Source organism: Lissotriton helveticus, chromosome 4_1, assembly GCF_964261635.1.
Source record: "Lissotriton helveticus chromosome 4_1, aLisHel1.1, whole genome shotgun sequence".
Lineage (NCBI taxonomy): Eukaryota > Metazoa > Chordata > Amphibia > Caudata > Salamandridae > Lissotriton > Lissotriton helveticus.
The window spans coordinates 1234624100-1234646066 of record NC_136063.1 but is presented as its reverse complement, the minus strand read 5'-3'; positions in this window follow the sequence as shown (position 1 = coordinate 1234646066).

Sequence of the window (21967 nt, the reverse complement as noted above, 5' to 3'; positions counted from 1 at the left end):
GAGTACTCCAATTAAGAAAGTTAGTGCAATGAAATACTGTCTTTCTATATACAAACCACTGTAATTAGCAACAAAACAGCAGCAATAGTCACAGTATGGAGATGAAAAAAAAACCTTTCACAAGGACACTGAACCTCAGTATTCCGTTGCTGCAGGTCAGTTATTTGTATGTTTCACTTCCGCAAGTCTTTCGCTGTACTGACACATCACATAGGGCCATATGTATCATCATACCGTTTAGCGATTCCTAAATAGCGATTGTTAAGGAATCGCTATTTAGAAATCGCAAAACGGTATGTATGTAGGAAATCGCTTCTTTTTATCGATTCCTTATCATTCCTAAATTGCGATTAGCAAATTGCTAATCGCAATTTCCCCATTCATTTCTATGGTCCAGGAGGCCCATAGGAATGAAGGGGATATTTGCGATTAGCAATTTGCTAATCGCAAATTGCGATTATTCTCAAGGGTGCAGGGGTGTCACAAGAACACCCTGCTGCACCCCTGAAAAAGACATGTGTGGGTATATGGCGCACATACATGTTATGTTATGTTATGTTATTATCATTTTTATTGCGCACAGATGCTCCAGCTAAGGAGCGTCCTGGCGCAGGGAATGGTGGACACAACACAACACTGAAAGGAACGAAAAAGTGAAGGAGATAAAAATTAAAACAGGTGGGTTTTCAGGGCCCTACGAAATACTAATAAGTCCTCTAACAGGCGGATTTCTAAAGGGAGAGCATTCCAGAGGATCGCGGCTCTCACCCGAAAGAAACGACCGCCCATCCGGCTAAGTCTGAAACGCGGGACAACCACTAGGGATTGGCCGAGAGATCTGAGAGGGCGGGTCGGAACATAAATAGATACGAGATTATTAAGTATCTCTGGTGCCGACCCTTTTAAAATTTTGAAAGCAAGACTGAGAGCCTTAAAGTGAATTCTGCTTTTGATCGGTAGCCAGTGTAGGGACCGTAAAGTATTAGAAGTAGGACAGGACCTTGGCAAACCGACCACTGCCCTCGCAGCCGCGTTCTGTACGCGTTGTAAGCGAACGATCTCCGATTGGTTAGCTCCCAATAGGAGCGAGCTGGCATAGTCCAACCGAGAGATAATCGTCGCTTGGATGACCAGCTGTCTTGTCGGAGCATCAAAAAATTTGAGCACCGGCCTTAGCCCACGTAGGACACCAAAACATCCTGCCGCCACTCTCTTAGTATGAGTCGTAAAGCAGAGGGTATGATCTAGCCACACTCCCAGGTTTCTGAGTTCCAACACTGGTGAGGGGGCCGGCCCCAGCTCAAGAGGCCACCAGCTGTCCCCCCAGCAATCCGCTCCTCTTCCGACGATCATCACCTCAGTTTTTTTTGCGTTCAGCTGGAGACAGTTGGTATTCATCCAGCTGGCCACCTCTCTCAGCCCATTTCGGAACCTGGGGGCATCCTGCTCGGCATCCCCGCTGATCGTAACCGCTAGCTGCGTGTCGTCGGCGTATGAGACCATGGTTAGGCCCCACTGCCTGGCGACATCAGCCAGCGGTTGCACGTATAGGTTGAAAAGCGTGGGACTCAGCGAGGAGCCCTGAGGGACCCCCAGGTCCAGCTGATGGTATTTGGACTGAAAAGGGGGGGTGGCAACGCAGAAGGAGCGATCGCTGAGGAAGGAGCGGAACCACTGCAGGGCAGAGCCACAGATGCCAATGCCCTCGAGGCGGTGCAGAAGGATGCGATGGGACACTGTGTCAAAGGCAGCGCTAAGGTCTAATAGAATGAGCGCTGCCGTTTGACCTGCATCCAACACAACCCGCAGATGTTCTACCATTGCCAGAAGGGCCGTCTCCGTGCTGTGTCCAGCACGGAACCCATTCTGCGTGGGATCGAGGACATTGGCCCGGGTCATATGCTCAGAGAGGGCCAGGTTGACATGAGCCTCCATAACTTTGGCCGGCCAGGGAAGCAGGGAAATAGGGCGGTAGTTTTCTGGTTTTAAAGGATCCAAAGATGGTTTTTTCAGGATCGGAGAAACCACCGCCTGCTTCCACTTGGCAGGAACGATACCTGAGGTCAAGGAGAGGTTAATCAGCGAGCACACTATCGTGCGCCCCTGAAAAGAGGGGTCTCTAAAAAGGGCAGATCTTAGAGGGTCCGCAGGAGAATCGGATTTGACTCGTTGTGCCCGCTTGACAAACTCATCCCAGGAGAGAGTGGGGAGAGAGAGCAATGCCGGACAACTACGAGAGCCATTCAAGGGATTCGAGGGCAACGTCGTACTAGGGAACGACTGATAGATGTTCTTGACTTTGTCCAAGAAAAAAACGGCTAGAGTCTCACAGTGGGAAATGGAACCATCCACTTGCGGAACAGCTCTCTTAACCATCAGATCTTTGATAGTTTTGAAGATGGTCTTGGATGGATTGAGGCTGTTGCGGAATTCCGTCGCGTAGAACGCCGCACGGGTTCTACATATAGCTCGGTGGTAGAGCTTGACGGAAGCCAAATACGCAGTTTTTTTAACGGCATCATACGTCTTCCGCCACTCCCTTTCTGCCCGTCTACATGAACCCTTCAAAGCGCGAAGAGCACTGTCAAACCAAGGACTCGACTGCCGGGAACTGGATTTACTAGAGATGATAGGCCCTAAGGGCATGTTTGAGCGTCATATGGCACCTTTGGAATTTAAATAAATTGCTTTTTTAAAAGAATTTGCAACTTACCACCAACTAGAAGTTGGTGGTAATCTGCGAATCCTTATTGGCATTTTTGCATAAATATTTCTTTGATACATTGCATTTAAGTGCAATCGCAAAATAAGGAATAGCAAAATGTGCGATTCCTTATTTTGCTGCGAAAATGTTTCATACATACCATTTTGCTAATTAGCATTCGCAAAGGCCGAAATTCTGCGAATTTCGGCCTTTGCGAATGCTAATTAGCTTGATACATATGGCCCTCTATGTACTAAAAGATAGCACATTCGCAATGGGAGTAGGCTGCAGTGAAGGCATTGAAACATCTATTAAAGTACTCAAAATGCCTCAACTGAAAGGCAGAGCAAAAAGCCAGGACGGATAGTGTGGACAAAGCCCTGTATGTGGCTCCAGCATCAGAAAAAGCCATGAGCAAATAAGGACAATCATACTGGTGAAAACTGTTATTCTGCAAAAGTAATGGATCTCTTGTTACGAGGCTGTACTCCAGCTGCTTCCGGGTTAATCTTGATGTGATAAGATATATCTCTACCCTCTTTAATAAAATAGGGCAACATCCGGTGTGTTCCTCAGTGTTATCAATGATTGGCAAATATACGGTAGTGCTGTAAGGAAATGAAGATGATTGTACTGTTGTCCTGAAGGAACAACCAGTTTGGAATTACACAGGATTTAGTGCTAACAAAGTCAAACAGTGAAGGTATCACATGATAACGAGGGGGCTATGCAGCCCCAATCATTTGTCCTTCATAAATACTGGAGAAAAACGAACATAAACATAAATAAATGAGAATATCCATCAGTGTGGGCATTGGACACTGTGGACCACGATTCTTTTTTGAAAATACAGCCAATCTTAATGTCCTTGTGCCATTGACTTGGAAATGCCCTCTGAGACGAGATGCCAATTCCAGTGGCTTGTGCTCATAAAAAATACCCAAATACCGAAATGTTCCTGTCCTGATATCCTCGCAGGGGAATTGTTAATCAGATACTTAAACAAAGTAAAAACACTTTCAGTGAGGGCAATGTCTGCTACCATGTGTTTCTTCACTTATTAAAAATTATTACACTACGAGGCAGCAAGTGCACCACCTAGTGGTCGACAGGCACTGCGCACCCGTCCTGCATTCCAGAGACTAGTGTAATTCAGAATGGATTATGATAAGCATCTGCGACCGCGGCACCTTTGGCTTGGTTTGGCGGTGCACAGTTTGGGAACCACTGTCTTATCCAGTAGATAGCCTTATTTGTAAGGGAGCCTTCGGGTTCGAACTTCACATGTTGCAATATTTTTTGTACGTTCATCATAATGACTTTATTTCTCTGAGTAAAGGACCTGTCTCTGGTGTAGGATGGAATTTCCTGATTCAACTCTCCATTAATAATGGGTGGAATAGAGGGAAATTGTGGATAATGAGGGTTGGGCATCCTGGCGTTATTTGAATAACATTGGTTATACTGAAGGTTCAGAGGAAACTGAGGGTTAAACGTTGTTATACTAGGGGTTCCGAGGAAACTGGGGTTTAAACTGGCTAAGCGGAGCTCTCCTCGTCTGCCTTCAAATCATGTTTGGGCCCAAACTCCCCTGTTGATCATGAACAAAGGGTTGGGATACAGATTGATGCGTGCCTATCTGCTAGGTAGACTGGGCAGATTGGATGGTCTGTGTGCACCGGCTATTCAAGGTAACAGCAGTATCAATGTTATTTGCACACTTTAACGTATTTAAAATGAGAACCAAATAGATATGGCAGTTTTTAGTTCCCCATCTTAGTCCTTAATTCATTGATTTAAATTGTACATTCTTGTCTTATTTGTAATTCGGGATCAGATGGTACAGACTCCCCAAAAAGTTTTTGGGGCTAGGCTACAGGGGAAACAAGGGTTGTCATATCCTCAACTGTCTCATCTGCAGAGTCATCTGGCAAGTCCAGCAGAGGCAAAAACCGGTCCTTGCAATAAACAACTACTGATGGAATAGATAAATGAGATGATTCTGATGCCCCTGGGCTAGAAGAATTCACTGTCTTGTCCATGGGCTGTTTAGTTGCTTTCCCAAAAAATACTAGGTATTCAAGGCTAATTGTAGGATGAAAATGGGTAATCGGTCCCAAACCCTTACTGGCCGTATTTAATTGACTGACTGACTGACTGAAATGTTTTTAAAACGCTCGAATGCCGCGGCGTCTTGGCGCTATGGTGCAGAAGAACAGGGGAGAGGTGGTTAGGGCAGGGAGAAAAGCCATGTTTTTAATGCCTGCCTGAAGCTCATTTTGGATTTTTGTGAGCGAAGCGTGGGGGGCAGTGAGTTCCATAATTTGGAGGCTTGATGGGAAAAGGATTTTCCCCCCAACGCGCTTTTCTAATTCTGGGCTGGCAGACAAGATCCTGGGTAGCTGATCTCAGGGTGCGTGGTGGGAAATAGCGGGGAAGGAGTTTTACGAGATCATCCGGACCTTTACCATGCAGGGACTTGTGGACCAGGCAGAGCGCTTTGAACTGAATTCTGTGGCTAACTGGGAGCCAATGGAGTCCCCGAATGACTTTAGATTAGATTAGATTTTAGATTAATTGAGCAAATAAGGGCAATAGTGCTTGTCCTTGACAGGGGGAGACTCCTAACCCCCTAGTCTAGAAAGAGTTCCAAGTGAACGTCCAGACAAGCTAACCAGGTTTTCTTTTCACACGGAGAAAATTCCAATGAAAGGTATGCAGAGTAAATTTGTTATTTTTTAGTGTTTGTGACTCGTTTCCAAGGGTCCGAGTCAATTTGTAAGAAAGGAATGACAGCAAACATGTGTTTTGGCCCCTTTACATGGCCATCCGACCTGAGTCTTCCTCAGGGTATGGAAAGTTTCTGAACAGGATGTGTGTGGTCATGTGGTATTGTCGTATGGTATAATTCTCAAAGTAATCTCTGACATAGTGCTCTTGCATCAAAAGTATCAGTCAGCAACACTAGGTATGCAAGGCTGTAGGGTAGAAGTAGAATTGGTCGCTAGAGTCGTATCCTGGATGGTTTTAGTGTTCTGGAGTGCCAGTGGTTCAGGCTGCAACAGGTCCTCGCATTTAGTAATTAAATTATCAGTGTGGTCCATTACACAATTCCCACCGGAGGACTTCCCTGATACTTTTGTTTTTTTGCTTAGTAGGAACTGTAGGCCCTTCAGTAGCCTTCCTGTTTCCCATTGTAAATAAGATTGTCAATATTGAGAGTAGTGGGAAGAGGAGCACAGGGCAAAATAGCAGTTGAGAGTTGTTGGACTTGGCCCTTTTTGTAGGGTCATCCCTGAACTTTTTGCCTTCCTCCTGTGTTTTGTCTGGCCTGTTTTTGTTGGCGTTATGACTTTGGGCACTTTAACCCTGCTGATCAGTGCTAAAGTGCATATACTCTCCCTATTGTAAAATTGATGTATGGATTAGGGACTCCATGATTGGCTGATTTGGTTTACTTGTCAGGCCCTAGTACAGTGCACCAGGGGTGCCCAGGGCTGGTAAATCCAAATGCTGCTGGTGGGCCTGCAACACTGGTTGTGCCACCCACAGAAGCAGCCTATAAAAGTGTGTCTAAGGCTTGCCATTGCAGACCCTGTGTGCAATCTGGTACTGCCATATTGACTGGGCAAGTGCACCCACTTGCCAGTCCCTACACCAGTCCTTTTCTTCACATCAGACACCCCTATGGTAGGCCCAAGGGCAGGGTGCATTGTAAGTATAAGGTAGGACAAGCCCTGATGTGTGTGGCATGTCCTAATAGTGAATTACAGCTATTTTTGTTTTTCACTTTTGCAAGGCTACCTGTTCCCCATAGGCCAGAATGGGCAGTTTCATTATTACATCTTATAATCCTAACTGACTCAGGAAACTAGGTAGAAATTCGAGTTTAGTATGCCTGAACTCAGAATGATAACATACATCTTTTAGTGAAGTTGGTTTTAACATTTTGTGTTTGAAAATACCACTTTTAGAAAGTAGGTATTTTCTTGCCTAACTATCCAAGCCTGCCTCTGCTAGGTTGTGAATTCCTTGTCTGGAGTGTGAGTGACATGGGCTGGGGATTCCAGGAGAGAGGGTGAGACATCCCAGTGCTGAATAGAGAGATCTGCGTCTAGTTGGGTGGGAGGAGTTGCACCTGGGACCTGAATAGGGCTGTGCCTTTCCTCCACAATGCTGTCTCCACCTCCTATGGTGCGTCTGATGTCTCTGCTCTGCACTGTGAAAGGACAGAAGGAGTCATGTAAACAGAGTGCTCCAGGACTGCCCAGAACTGGTTTGGACTAGGCCAAGGCCTCTCTGCCTTCAGAGAACAAAGAAAAACTATGTATAAAAGAGGGAACCCAAACCCTAGAGAATTAGAACACTTTGGGACAACAAGAAGAAACCTTTGCTGAGGAGTGGAACCAGAGAGACTGAGGAGAGACTATCCCTAAGCTGAAGTGCTGCTTGGGGGATTGACCTGCAGTGCTTGCCTGTTTGCCACAGAAATGAGAGTGGAACTTTATGTGTACTTTCATCAACTTGTGTAAGGATCTCTAAGGGCTTGAGAAAGAGCTTGCCTCCTGCTAAAGTCTCAGGGACAACAAACTTCACCCACCAGCTCACCAAGAGTTCTTTTGAAGTGCCTGCAGTTGTTCTGGACTTTTTGAGGACCTGCGTGCCACAAGGCAGCGCGACTTAAAAACAGGAAGCGTGTCGCCGAACTGTCGCTGCCGCTTCACAACATGAAGCGCCTCGCATTGTCGGAGAAGAGGATCGACGTTGCAGCAGACACCGCCGCATCACCGGGAAGTGTGTCGCAGAGGAATCGTTGAGTCATTGCAGGTCCACTGAAGTGCCTCCCATCGCGAGAAGAGGATCGACGTCACAGCAGATGCTGCCGCATCACTGAGAAGCGTGTCACCGGGCCTGTCGTGGCTCCTTGCTGAAGAAGAGAATCAACGTCGCATCAGATGCTGCCGCATCTCCGAGAAGCGTGTCACAGGGCCTGTCTCGTCTCATCGCTGGAGAACAGGTTTGACATTGCAGCAGACGCCGCCGCATCACCAGGAAGAATGTCGCAGGGCCAGTCGTGGCTCGCATCATTGTGGAAGGAACTCGCATGGCCAGGGGAAAGGATCGACGTCCCATCAGACGCCACCACATCACTGGGAAGCGTGTCGCAGGGCCTGTCGTGGCTTGCATCGTGTAAAGCATCTCACATCACCTGAGAAGAGGATAGACGTCGCAGCAGACACCGCCGCATCACCGGGAAGCATGTTGCATCAAGAAGAAAGTGTCATCTTTGTTTCTTTGCACAAGATCTTCAACGCATCACCATACTTGTGTGTAAGGGACTACCGCATCACCTTCTCTGCAACACTTTCATTGCCCTGCATTACGCACCTTAAAAAACATTGACTCAAAGTGTCGCATTTTAAGATCTAAAGAGAACTAAGCTAATTCTACCATTTTAAGTACAGTATTGTGGATTATTGTCGTTTGTGGTCTTGTGTTAAATCTATATAAAGAATACTTATTTTTAATATACAACTGTGTGGTGTCCATCTGTAGTGTTGTTAATGGGTTACTGTATCTGTTCACAAATGCTTCACACACTGCCTCTGAGATGAGCCTGTCTGCGTGTGCCAAGCTATCAAGGGGGTGAGCAGGGGTTATTTTAGGAGTGTACCCCTTTCCCTGACTAGACGCAAGGGTCCCTATTTGTCACAGGTACCTACCTATGCCAACTAGAGACCCCGAAATCTAACAAGTGTACTTAAAACAATGTCAGAAGTGCAACCCAAACCCTAGTGCAATATTCAACAGAAAATCGTAGGTATGCTCGGTCAGGAGGGGGACCAATGTCAGTAGTGGAAGCAATGAGTATTAGGAGTACAATTTAACAAACAAAATTTTAATTTATCTTGGCTTCCAGGGTCCAAGGCATTAGAGGGCTGGCCCAGCCCAGCCTCCTCTGGGCTACAACGGGTGCAGCCGGATTTCTAGTGCTTTCTGGTGCTAGCGTGATGACGTGGGCACTGTGCTGTGCGCCGCGATGATTCCTGGTGCTCCCCCCAGTCCTGCAGGCAACAGGGGTAGGTGGCAAGCAGGTTCGGCGGTTTCTGTGCTGTTGGAGCCTGCAGACAGATTTGTAGCACCTCCTGGCACAAGTGTGATGACGTGGGTGCTGTGAGCTGTGAAGATTCCTGGTGCTCCCCCTGGTCCTCCAGGCAAAAGGGGTAGGTGCCAAGCAGGTTCGGCTGTTTCCGCGCTGCGGGCGCTCGTGCCCAGATTTTTTGTTCGTCCTGGTGCTAGCATGATGACGTGGGCGCTGTTCTGTGCGCTGTGAAGATTCCCAGCGCTCCCCCTGGTCCTCAAGGCAAGAGGAATAAGTGGCAAGCAGGTTTGGCGATTCCCCTGTAACTTACAAAATGGGCTCCAACTCTGCGCTAAATATTCTTCTCCTGGGCGACAGATCTTTGCCACCATTTTTTAATGGAAGCTAAATCATATCAAGTTCATCAACATCATAATTAACAGTTTTTAAGTTCAGTCAATGATTAGAGTTTTAAATCAGTTTTAAAACATTTATTCTCTTTTGATAAATTAGTAATTTACTGAAATTATCAAAGAAAAATTTGGTTATATTCATCAATAATGCAATTTGACAAGTATTTTCCATTAAGGAATTAGCCCCTATTCTATCTAATGGAAGCAAAAGGTAATGTAACCCATAAAAAGTTCAGGTAAAGAGTGAGAGCTTCAAGTTTGAGATCAATTTAAGTATTTGAACTCCCCACCAAGAGAAGAAGTTTACACTCAGCCGAGTCTCACTCTCTAAAAACCATCAGTATGAAGTTGCAGTAGCAACTGTACAAAATAAGCCTGAAAAGGGAAGCAGGGGAAATAGATACAGCGGTCACTTTCAACGTGGCAGACAACAGTAATTGCCATCAGCAGTAGCTTACAGCCAATCGCAGATCCTAGAAAGTTCCAGGTAAATAGGAAAGAGAGAGTGTAACACCAACTAATATAATTGACAAGAAAACACGCCAACAACAATATTGCAGTTTAGATCACTCCAGTCCCATGATAATGAGACATCTTTCAATGGTGAGCAGATTCATTCTACCTTTCCCACAAAAAACCCATGGAGTATACAGTCTACTATCAAATTTGTGTAACAGACATCACTAAAAATTTCTAAAGCTTGAAACGTCTAAACTGGTTCCCAGGGAAGTTTATTGCAGTGTCTATTCTCTCACGTATTCAATGTTTCTCTGAGTAACAATTAACTATAACAAAACAGAAACATGTGTTTTCACATTTCTAGGTAAGCAATGCTTTGTGCACTTAATAGAAGTAGTGTTTGTTAAAAAGTGTGATTCTCTAATCAACGTTATATAAACAAGAGATAGATAGGGAGTTCAGGCTTGGTACAGCAAGAATATGTAGCTTAAGAAAGGAAGACATTTTATAAACTTCGAAAATTCTGCAGTAGTGACAAAATGTATGCAAGTCACATGAAGGCAAGCTCTCAAATACATTTGTGCATGGTTCAGCAATTTATAATGCTTCTGTTGCTAAAGGGAACATCTAACAGTGGCCTACCAGGGAATGTGGGTGCCTGGTGCTCTTTACACATTTCGACTATGTGACATTTTAACATGCATTTCCCTTTCAAACTCTAAGGCAAATTATCATTGTTCATTTTTATTGTTCAAAATATTGTATTTGGTTGAGAACAAAAAGGCATACACTTGGATGAAAGAGTGATACTGACAAAAATCAAGAGGTATGGTATACAATGACAAAGCAATGCATTTCATGAGATTCTTCGCCGAACCAGATGACAGCAATGAGATGGGTGTAATTTTCACCGATATACTTTTCTGAGCCTTTGAACTGATACAACCCATATGTATGGATATACACAGTGCCCAAGACAATAATTTGATTAATGAACTTCTGAATTGACACTACCTGTACATATGAACATACATATTTTTTCAAATTAATTGGTACAACATATTGGCAACACCTACATGAATAAACATATCATATACTTTTAGCCCTGAAGAAGTCCGGTTGAGGATGAAACGCGTTGGCAGTTGCAACTTTTAAAGAACATGAATAGAGAATGAATCTAAACAACGCAAGATCTCATTGGTTCTTTCTTGGGAAAACGACTGTTCATTATAAATCTAGCATTAAATATATGGTCCAATTATGACATGTACATGCATTTAACTTTCAAAAGAGTGCGGAGCTGTTCTTGTGCTATATTGTATTAGAGTGACTAGAAAGTCCTTCCTATTTCTCTATTTGAGACCTAGAGGATGGTGTCTCAAGACCTTTGCACCTTGTTCATATTTGATATAACTGACAGGGACATTAGAGTGGTGCACGTGTCTTTGCTTTGATCCCAAACCCTTTGTGACGAACATTTCATGTATCAGTTGATACAAGTAAATATCTGAGAACAGTTCATTCATAAGATGACAACAATATGGCCATTACTGTGATATAACTTGTAAGGTATATTGCCAAACGACTCAAAGAAGGATCATGGCCTATATGAGCTGAAATACAGCAGGTAAATTATCCAAGGAAAAGTATCCTTTGTATCGCCTGTATACCAGGAATTGCCAAACGTGGGAATGGAGGGGTGGAGAGGGGGATTAGGAAGGTACAGTAGGACATCTGCTTTATAAGCATAGTGTTATGTCTAAGGAACAGGACCAATAGTGGGATCAGCCCTGGAATCCCGAGAACCTAGTTTAATGTACTTGTCTAAGGATCGCCAAATAGTGCTATGAATTAGTTGTGCAGATAGGCTGTCTGTATGCATCGTGTGGGCACTGTGAGAATAAGACACCCAGGCCCACCAAGTATGATATGATAGATGCTTGAAAGATTTCCACATTGTAAGTATGACTTTAATTGCAGTGGTTAAAAGTAAGTCCAGTAAAGACATATAGATATGATCTAAAGGAAGAGGAGACACTGAGGCCCAAGGACCCAACAAAACCATGGAGAAGGAGAGAGTTGGTTATGTTGAAGTTAACGGGCAAGTGTTTTTCTACAGAAGCCCAATATGAGTAAAACATTCTGCACCCAAATAACATGTGTCGATGTGTGCCTGGCTTTATGTTGCAACACCTACATGAATGAACATATCTTATCATTTAAGCCCTGAAGAAGTCCGATTGAGGACGAAACGCATAGGCGGTTGCAAATTTTAAAGAACATGTATAAAGAAAGAATCTAAACAACGCAAGATTTTATCGATTCTTTAGATTGCAATTCCAGTATCTGTCATCTCATAACTGCAATTTATACATGCAAAGTAGACATTTAGATAATTTAACCTTAATCTTCAGAAAACAATAAAAATCCAGGTTAGTGAGGTTGTGTTTCCTTGATAGGACTGAAAAGGGGAGCGGGTCGCAGTTATCGTCATAAAGGTCGTGAATGAGCTTAATCTCAGAGACCCACACACTTGTAATCTTAAAGCCGAGATCAGTGTTGAGCTTCGGATTGAATCATAATGATGCCCATCTAGAATTAGTGAAGTATTACGGGAGACATTTATCCAAAATCTTTACAATACTATCCAAGTCAGAAAAACTACATTGGGAATGTGATGGAATGTACTTCAACATTGTGATGAAGGAGAGTGAGGTGAAAGGGGAGCAAATCTCACATTCACTATACATACATGGGGAGTGTTAAGTAAGTGTGGGAAAACAAGGTAGCTCCTTGGGATGCTAGGAAGGCTGTTTGATATAGGTTGTAGTTCAGAAGTTACACCCTCCTAATATAAAAGGTTTCCTAAGAGATTTCTATATGAGATCCTTGCTCTTTTGTCCATCCAAAGGAACTTGGAAGTGAGTTTGTCTAGCTCTTGGAAGAAACAGGGGGAAGGTTTTAGAGGAAGCATAGAAGATAAGAAGTTGACCATCGTAGTAATCATCATTTTGAGTGTTTTAAGTCTACCACACCAGGAAATACATTTGGGAGACCAGCTATTAAGGAGATCTTTCACCTTGGAAAAAGTATGTGATTCACTAAAAAGTACTGCAGCCGTGACATTTTTACAAACCAGATTCCTAAATATTTAAGGGAAGTAGACTGCCATTTAAGACCTGAGTCGCCTAGGTCAGAACGGAGACACAGAGGATTTAAAGGGAACACTTCAGCCTTGTCTTTGTTCGAGGTATAGCCAGAGACAGAAGAAAAAGCACAGATGATGTTAATTATAGAAGAAATTGCCGATTCAATGTCGTTGGAACAGATAAGGATATCGTCCGCATATACAGCCGTTGTAAAAATATATTGCCCACATTGAAGGCCTTTGATTTTCAAATCTTTATTAAGTACCCTACATAATGGGTCAATTGTAAGTTAAAAAATCTTGGGGGAGAGGGGACACCCTTGTTTCATCTCTTGATGAAGGTCAAAGCATGAGGAGTTAGAGCCATTAATCCTAATGTTTGCTTTGGGGTTTGCATACAACGCCAAGACCATGTTAACAAAAGAGGTGCCAAAATTGTGGGATTCCAATACTACTTGCAAGAAAGGCTAAGACACTTTATCAAACACCTTTTCCAAGTCAAGAGCAATTGCAGACAATGGTAGCAAGGAGAGTCAAGATTTTTCTAGAATGTAACAAAAAGTGTGGATATTGTCCCTAGTGAGCTGGCCTTTGACAAAACCTGATTTTGAGCTATGGATACATTTGGGAGTATAATTTTCCAGCCCATTGGCTAAGATTTTCACAAAGATTTTGGCTTCCATGTTAAAAAGGGAAAGGGGTAGGAATTATTTGGGATCAGAATAATCTTTGTCCTCCTTAGATATGACCACTATGGTAGCATTGGCGGCCGTACCTGAGATCTTGCCTGACAAGACAGATTGATCAAAGATGTTTTTAAGATGTTTAATGATTGAATGTTTCAAAGTTTTATTAAAAAAATTATAGGGAAGCCATCCGGACCCGGTGCTTTGCCAGAATGTATGGCCTTAATTGCTTTAGCAATTTCTTCTTGTTCTATTGGTTTATTCAAATGCATCCTTTTGATTTCAGATACTGTTTACAAAGAAAGCTAGCTCAGGAACTCCATGCATTTTGATTCATCACATGATGATTGGGGAGTATACAAACTTTTGTAAGAGTCTCTAAACACTCCAAGAATCTCTTGATTGTGGAAATTTTCAGATCCATCCTTGTCCGAGATATGGGCAATTTGGGTATTGAGATTCTTAAATGTAATTGTAGAGGCTAATAATGTACCAGCTCTGTTGCATTGTAGAAGTTGTCGGTATTTTTAGGCGTGAATACCAAGGTAGGCTCTTTTACTAACAATGGAATTAAAATAATATTTTGATTGTTTCATCTCATGTAGAAGGAACTTATTTGTAGAGTGTCCATATAACTCTTCTTTCCTTTTGATTTCATTTCAAAGAGATTGAAGCATGCTCTTAATTTCACTGTTTTTCCTGGATATTTTTTTGATGATTTGCGCATTTAAATGCATCCCATGATACTATCAAAAAATAACAGAGTGTTTTTTTCCCTAAAAAAGAGCTCAATCTCTTTTTTGAAGTCCATAACACCAGCCTCATTTTCTAATATTTCATTATTTAAGTGCCAGTTTCAGCGCCCTTTTTTGTCAGCAAGGCTAAGAATTGACATTAAGATTGCAGCATGATTTGAGATAACTACTAAATGGATGTGTGTATTCAACGTATCTTAGAGGAGAGAGGCATCAACAAGGAGATAGTCAATGCAGGAAAAACTGGGATGAGGGGAAGAAAATAATGTGATGTAACTTCCTTTCGGCTTATGTAATCTCCATGCGCTTGGACGCCCCCGGGCAGCAATCGCGCTTCTTAAATCTACTTTTCATTTCATTTCATTTCATCTAGTAACTGATGTGATGAGCAGAGGTTAAGCAACTGCTTGTGTGCCCTGGGGACTTTGAATTTGAATATTAATTGCTGGTCTAAGATAGGCCCAAGAGGAAGATTAAAATCTCCTCCTACTATTGCTTTGGAACCTTGTGGAGTATCAGATAGTTTCTTGGTAATTGTACGCGAGAAGTCAGGATCATCCATATTGGGGGCATTGGCATTCATAACGTATAATTCATGAACCCGGTTAGTCAGTCAAGTAAGTAGCCATCTTCTATTGGTGTCATGGTCAGCTGTGACTATGGTTAATCCTGAATTCCTAGATATAACAGTGAGGACCCCATTTATTTTCCAATTAGCTTTAGAGCATGTCACGTATGCGATCCACCCCTTTCTCATTAGCAGTGCCTCTTTGAAGTCTATCTTGTTCTCTTGAAGGTGTACTAGGTCCTCCTTTAGCTCCTTGCAGTAGTCCAAGATTTTGGCACTTTTTACCAAATGATTCAATCTTTTGATATTTAAGGAAACAATTTCCAGGTAGGGCATATGCTGTAGTGCTTTGGGCTTGGTGTGCCTCGGAGTGGATTAAAGGTTCAACTGTGGTTAAACAGATATTCCACTGGGAAAAGATGTAGGGAAAAGGGGTTAGGGAAGAGAAAACAGTTGTGGAGACTCTCACCTTCTCTGTACCATATCAGAGAGGCACTGGGTTTCTATCCCACATGGGGATGTCTGTAGGAGACATATTGCATGGGAAAAAATGTGGTCAAAGTCAGCAAGGGCTGTCGGACCACTACAGAGGCTACCACTGAGAGACAGTTTATAAGAGTCAGGAGAAGAAGAAAGCAAGTGCACCGAACTAAGCAGGCAAAAGAGAACCATACTCTTAAACTGTCTATAAACACCAAAGTATGATTAGGGTCAACATATACAAAAAAGCTTAGAGGCCATAGAATATGTTCAAGATATCATATGTCCCACATCTATTCTAAGCAAATTATAAGCAAGACATATCTCAAGCAGAACCATCAACATGAGATGGACCAAATCATCATGCCACTCAGATCATAAACAAATAAACATAGAATCAAAATACAACACATAAGGGGTGTGACCTAGCAGCCAAGATCGTGGACTTGTGCTAGGCGAGCTACGTCCAGCCTGCACAATTATCCTTAATTTAGCCTTCCCTCCGACTCCGTTTGGGGAAAATTGATCGCGTCCCAGCTGGGATGCGTTTGGAGGACTAGAGCGATCCTTCTTTCGGCCTTCTATCCTGCTGGGAGGAGTCGCAGCTGAGACAGCGTGAGGCGTGGCCCAGAGGAAGTAGAGAGATGCCATCTTTTGCGCCGGCGGCTGGTGTGTGGCAGGGAGCGTGCGTGAGGCTCCGGAGCATCGACTGGGCCGGAGGGGCAGCCCGCAATGAACGACTGCATGGTGAGGGGGTCAGGAGGGAGAGGCAGCCTCTAGGTGTCGGTGGTGTGAGACGGGGCTCCCCACGTGCTCTGGGATGACTGCGGAGGGATCGAGAGTTCGCCACCCAGCAGCTTTATCGAGCCTCGGTGAGCGTTAAGAGTGATCAGCAGGCTCCGGCTCTGGGTCTACCCCGCACCAAGGGGCCGGGCCTACATCTAAATGCTACTGGGGGGCTACAAGTTGTGGTAATTTCTCCTGGTGCTGCTGTGGCCCTCGCACCAGCGGCCAATTCGGGTCGTGCGGGCTGGCGGTAAAGTAACTACGTGGTGCCACTGCGGTTGTGCCTCTGTGCCCCTTGGTTTGTCCCGGAGTTCAGTGGAGCAGCGGTGAATACATCTTTGGACCCATTGAGGGCCCACCTGAACCTGGCCCTTGTGATTGACTTGGCCCATTAGCACAACCTGAGGTGAAGGCAAAGGCCTGCGTGTAGTGCATACCCCCCTTTTTTCTCCTGTTTGAGTTTGCCATCATCCTTCCTTAGTGCTTTTGGGTGCATTCCCTAAAGGAACCCTTCGGCTTCCTCCTTGAGGTCTGTTGAGATCTGTGTTTGGCAGCCATATCGGGTCATGGTGGTTCCAGGTCTGCAGTGTTTGGGCCCTCCCCACCGAGTCCCCTAGTGTTTCTTTGCCGGTGGTCCAGAGGTCCACGAGAGTCGCTGCTGGCCAGCTTGGTGCAATGTGGTCGGGTGCCAGGAGGTCCCAGTGGACACAATGACACGTGAAAAGCCAGGGGGTCCCAGCTAAGCAGAGTATACTGGACAAATTCACGGGCCCTGGGACCGCCGTGGGGACGCTGGTGGGAGGTCAAGGAGCGGTCCCAGAGATGCCGGGCAATGCTGCGCTCATGGCCACTATTACACAGTCTTGTGATGCCCTGGAATGCCAAGATCAGGCGGTTGGTTTGGACGTTAAGCTCCTCCGCCAGGACCTGTGGAATGCAGTGGCCCTCATTACGGAGACCGAAACGCGGATTTCGGGGGTGGAGGTTAAAGTTACAGCCCTGCAGAAAAAGTTAGCCACCCTTGAAACGACCCAGCGAACCATGGTAGCACGTGTGGAGGATGTGGAGAGCTGGACCTGGTGCAATCCTCTTCGCTTTATGGGCTTTCCAGAGGGTTGTGAGGGGGAGACATGGAGCGGTTCCTTACTCAATGGCTAGAGGGTTGGCTCCCCCCGGAGTCCCTGTCCCTCTGCTTTGTAATAGAGCGGGCTCATTGTGCCCTCATGCACAAACCACTGCCAGGGGCTCGCCCAAGGCCAGTCATTGCAAGGCTGATGAACTATCACGACCGGGATGTTATCCTTAAACAAGCCAGGGCCAAAGAACAATTGCTTTTTGAAAATGCACGTATATTGATCTTCCCTGACTACACGAGGCTTGTCCAACAACAGAGACAGTCCTTCCTTGCGGCTAAGGCACGACTTTGGGATCTCAAGCTTGCATATCCCTTGCTGTATCCGGCCCGGCTGAGGGTGGTGTACCATTCCCAGACCCACTTCTTTGACACGCCGGAGGACGTGTTTCAATGGACAGATGAGACGGTGCGTTCTCACTCATCGCCTTGGCGAGACTCTGACTCTTCACCCGTTGAGACTGCTCGTAAGCAGCCTCAATTGAGCCCTAAAGATCATAGGCGGTCCAGATCCCATTGCCGGTCTCGCTCCTGCAGTGTCTCTGCGTGGGCTGGCTCGGCCTCTCGGCAGGCCTCCTTGGGCTCCTGAGCTGGAGGAGAATGCTAGGCCCCTGAAGACACATATACTGTTGACAGGATCGGAGGAGTTCATGTGAAGGGTGGCTTCTCTGTTGGGCTTCCAGTGGTGGGGCTGCCTGCCGACTTTTCATTGGGGATCCTTTGGCTGAGGTGTGCCGGGACTCCCTGTTGGAGTCTGCAGGCGTCACCCGCGGTGACAGATGCTTCATTGTTCTTGAAGTGTAGGGCATGGGGGTTTGTTGGGTTGCATTGGGTTATGTTTATGTTGTTGTTTTCAAGCCGCACTGCCTTGCTACACTAATATATTACTGGGCAATCACTGCACAACTTTTTCTGCACTACCCTTTTTTTCGAGGTTGTCCATGGCGGGTTCACCTGAGAAGGCCCGGGTCTCCCTTAAGACCCTCAGAGTAGTACGCTGGAATGTTAGAGGTTCCCTGGATAAGATCAAGCGGGGGGGGCAATTTCTTCAACACGCTAAGAGGGCCCACATCGATATCCTTATGCTACAAGAAATGCATCTTATGGGCTCGAAGGCGCTTTGCTTCCAGAGATATGGTTTTACTCAGGTGTTTCATGCTGGCTTTACATGGGGGTCATGGGGGTGGTGATCTTGATCATCGCCGCATCTTTTATACACACATTAAGATGTGGGTTGATACTCAGGGGCGCTATATGTTTCTGCGGGGCACAATCAGGGAGGAGCCAGCGGTGTTGGGATGTGTCTATACTCCCCCTCCATTGTCCTGGGTATTGGTTGAACGGAAAAAAAGTGAATTATTTAATTTATTTTATTTTTAGTGTGTTAAGGTGGAAACTCTGTGTTTGACAATACAGGTGTGCTCTCTTCGTGGATTGTCGAAGGAGAGCACTATGTGCTTTTACAATACCCCTCACACACTATGAATCCCATAGTGTCATGCTTCATCATAGGGGTCTTCCCGTCCCTCTACGGGGCGGGGCTTGCTATGACCTACAAACTACGCGGGAGCACTGAAAAGGTGACGATAGGCTATGTGTGGTGTGATGATAGGGGTGAATAGTGAAGGTGGGGACCTACTGAAGTGTATTGATAATACTAAAAAAAATAAAAGTTCCCTGCTAGTAGAAAAAACAATTTATTCACTTCTCTAGCTGGGAACAGTAAAAAGGGGTTAGAAAAGGAGCAGAACATAATATGTTAACTACTTGGTCGACATGACATGTTTAATAAGCAGACCCCTTCTGCTCATTCATCAGGACCTATGGTGGTCCCTACCATTAATACTCAATTCTATGTACAATGTTGTATGCCTAAAGTCCTATTCATGGAGGCAAAAATAAGCCACCAGGAAGTGCTTCTGGGCTTCAGTGGGCCCCTGTTGAAGCTTTTGAAAAAAGTGACCTAATCCGGTCCCTGTGGAGAGAAAAGAGGAAAGAAAAACAACAAAAATGCAGTTGATGAATGTTGTAAAAGCACAAGAAAAACTTGGGGCTTGATGACAACTGTCCCATTGTGACAGGATATACCTCATGTTCTATCAGCGGGACACGAGACTAATGGTACATGTTCCCTTTGTTAATCATTGACTTGCGGGCATAATATCCCTCCAATGTCTCACACATACGGACAATTCACACACTGCAAAACATACATACACAAAATATCTCAATATCCAATTTATAAATAGCAGATTGATGACTGGGCCTCCCTCGTGGGGTTCGGAATGGCAAGTTAAAAGGCGGGGCGGCATTAGTAAGCCGGGTCCGTTTTTGAGAAAAAACGAACTGTAAATAAGTGGTGCCTGTTTCACAAATAAACACAAGTAGCGAATACATACACTCATTGCAAATGATGTTTGCCCCATGAGTCTGCGTCTTAGGGTTTCAAATCACCGGTATACTATGAGAAAAACAAACGGAGGGGTTATATAGGCTGCCTGTTAGTCAAGCGCGGCCCATTGTTTGCGAGTAATCAGGTATGTTTAGAGACCCCTGATACGGGTCTGACTTACGTGACCGCTAGCGAGTAATCGCGTTAATCCTACCCTAGCGCAGCTCCGTGGGTTCCACGGGAGATGGTAAACCCTCTACTTTTAAACCGGAAGGCAAGGCTTGCAAAAGCGGATGCGTCAGCAAATTCAGTCAGTGTGTAGACTGAAAAGCTAGAGCGTGAACAAAGATGGCCGACCTCTGTGGCATAGACAGAGTGAAAACGGAGCCCAGAGGTTGGGTCTTTCTTCTCTTTTTACGTTACTCGGTGTAAATAATGTTAGTAGATTGTCCTTAAATTCAGTGGAAGGTACAGTTCGTTTCAAGCTCAAAAGGTATAAGTACCTAAAGTGAAGTTTATATCTATCTAAAGAAATATCTGAAAAAGGATACATTTGATGAACTCTCCGATTGGGTGGATAAAAACCATGAGTTATTCATGCATATGGTACGATGCAGAAAGCTTGGGGTCACCACAAAAATGCCAAAATAGGGCAGGGGCAGGCTGAGAAAGTGCCCTCACATCGGAAAAAATGAAAGAATATTAAATAAAGATAGAAAAGGCAAAACAGAGGAATCCTTTTGTCCTAAGAGCAGTTCTGCCTGGGCTTCTGCTATATACCATCTGTCCCAAAGAAATGCCAGCACTTTCTTATTACTTAAGGTAACTCACACTGAAGCTTTCCGCATTTCTGCAATCCTACGACACTCTTATCTCTCAAAATCTCACAGGAAAGACATACCCCAACAATGGCAAATCTGGGCCTCGCATTCACGGAAGATGAAATCTCCAACCTTATGGCATCGCTTGGGACTTTCGAAGGCCTCAATTCCAGTGTACCATCCACCAGTAATAACGACTGGGATGAACTGGAAGAACTATGGAGGACCCAGATCAAGACTGCCCTTCACGGCCTACTCATGTCTGAGTATCTCAGAGTCAACACAGCTCCACCAGGTCTAGTAGTTCGCAATGAACCTTTCATCTTTCTTGATGATAAAACATTCAAAGTAGATAGGTCGCAGATCTCATGGAGGTGCACACGAGACTGGATCGTGCTCATAATAAAAACTGCGAGTAGACTAGCATCGGAACTTAAAGTGGAGATTCAAGCCATCGAGGTACGATTAAAAAGCTATGAGTCCCCCGCCAATCTAAAGAAACATCTTGATGAACTCAATAAAACACTGAATGATTTTGAAACTTCTCTCAAATTGAGCAAATATGAAAAATTCAAGAAAGACAGTGGACGGTGGACTACAGAGAAAATCTATCCCTATATAAAGGAAGACTATAGACCCTCCAGAAACAATACCACTGACAATGACTCTTCGGACTCTGGATCAAATAGCTCAAACTCCAGCAGGGGAAGAAACTAGAGACAGTCGTAATTACCAGCGTTCTAACTACCGTGGAGGAAGAGGATGGAACCCTCCACCAACGATGTACCCACCTCAACAATATGGCCCCCCACCTTTCCAGTACCCACAAGGGCCCTATCCCCCATGGGCATACCAACAACAAGATTATAGTTACTATGACCAGACCCCTTTTTTAGGGGCGCGCCAAGGGAGGAACAAGGGACGGAATCGGAGGGGCACAACAGTGCACTGGACCACGGAAGAAGAAGAACCACTCAGAATGTCAACAAGAAGCATGACAGGAGCGTCCAAGAACCAGAAGTGAGCTTGATCGTGAATCTCACCGACTTTAATCTGTCAGAAGCACAGATAAAAGTATTGGAAAAAGGGCTCGGCTACGTACCCACAGCCAACATGGATAAATCTCTTCTCTGTAAAGAGATACAGGATTTCATCAGGCGATTGAAAATCCAAGTTTTTTTCAGGGACAAAGAAAGAGTTACACAAGAGGGAGACACCGGACTCAGACCAAAATCACACTTCACACCTTTGGACAACACCTTACCGGTAGAACTCCTCACATTCGAAAAAGCGGTCATGAAGGATCTAAATGATCTAGACCCACAGAACAAAAGGGTGTTTCATAATATTTCCAATGAGGAACGCAAAGCACTTCAGGAACTGAGCAGCAACACCGAACTTGTAATAAAACCTGCAGACAAGGGTGGGGCAACAGTAATCCAAACTAGACAACAATATGGGAACGAATGCGTAAGACTTCTCCAAGACCAGCGTAACTACGAGATACTTCGCTCTGATCCCACTGAGAAAATACAGGGGAA